The sequence below is a fragment of the Myotis davidii genome, unplaced genomic scaffold, assembly GCF_000327345.1.
Source record: "Myotis davidii unplaced genomic scaffold, ASM32734v1 scaffold2184, whole genome shotgun sequence".
In the NCBI taxonomy this organism is placed as follows: Eukaryota; Metazoa; Chordata; class Mammalia; order Chiroptera; family Vespertilionidae; genus Myotis; species Myotis davidii.
The window spans coordinates 74982-75789 of record NW_006294999.1 but is presented as its reverse complement, the minus strand read 5'-3'; positions in this window follow the sequence as shown (position 1 = coordinate 75789).

The following is an 808-nucleotide window of genomic DNA, read 5'->3' as shown; positions in this document are numbered from 1 at the left end:
CCTGCAGAGTGGGAAATGGCAGAATAGGGCCTCTTCCATTTAAGAGCCTCTTCAAACTGGGACCCCTTATTCCAAAATCTCACTCAAAGAGTCTCATTTCCTACTGCCTCAGGTCCTCAGATAATCTTACCTGATGACACTTCCCAGCAAATAATACTTCCCCTGCCCTTGTAAGGGGAGGTCCAGAGCTTGGGAATAGACAGGGAAAGGAGGAAAACTGGATACCACAGCAAGTTGGCAGCTGTATCATTGCCCTCCTCAAAAGTTTGGGGACTTGGGGCTGGAAATAATGCAGGCCCTCATAAATGGGATTAGTACTTTATTAACAGAACCTCCAGAGAGCTCCCTTGTCCCTTCTATCATGTGTGGAAACATCAAGAAGTTGGCCATCATCAATGCCTTATAGCCTCAGAGGCCAAGCCCAGAACACTGCCACCCAGAGGCTGAGCCACAAACTGATTCTCTGCTAAACACAAAATAAGGCAGCCTGGGAAACAAATCCGGCCTGCTTTTAAATAAGGACTGTGGTTTACAACACAGAGGAACAGCGTATCGCAGGGAAACTCAAAACTCTCCTGAATACCTGGCAGGACTAAAGGCAAGCCAGACTGAAGAATAAAAGAACCGAAGGACCTTCACTACTGCAATTTTTTTTTTCTTTTTTCACCTTTTAACTAAGAAACCAATTTTTTTTTGTTTGTTTGTTTTCTTTTTTTTTTTTTTTTCCTTTTTTTTTTCTACTTTTTTTTTCTCCTCTTTTTCCATCACCTGGTTTTACCCTTTTAATTACTACCTTTTTTTTTTTAAC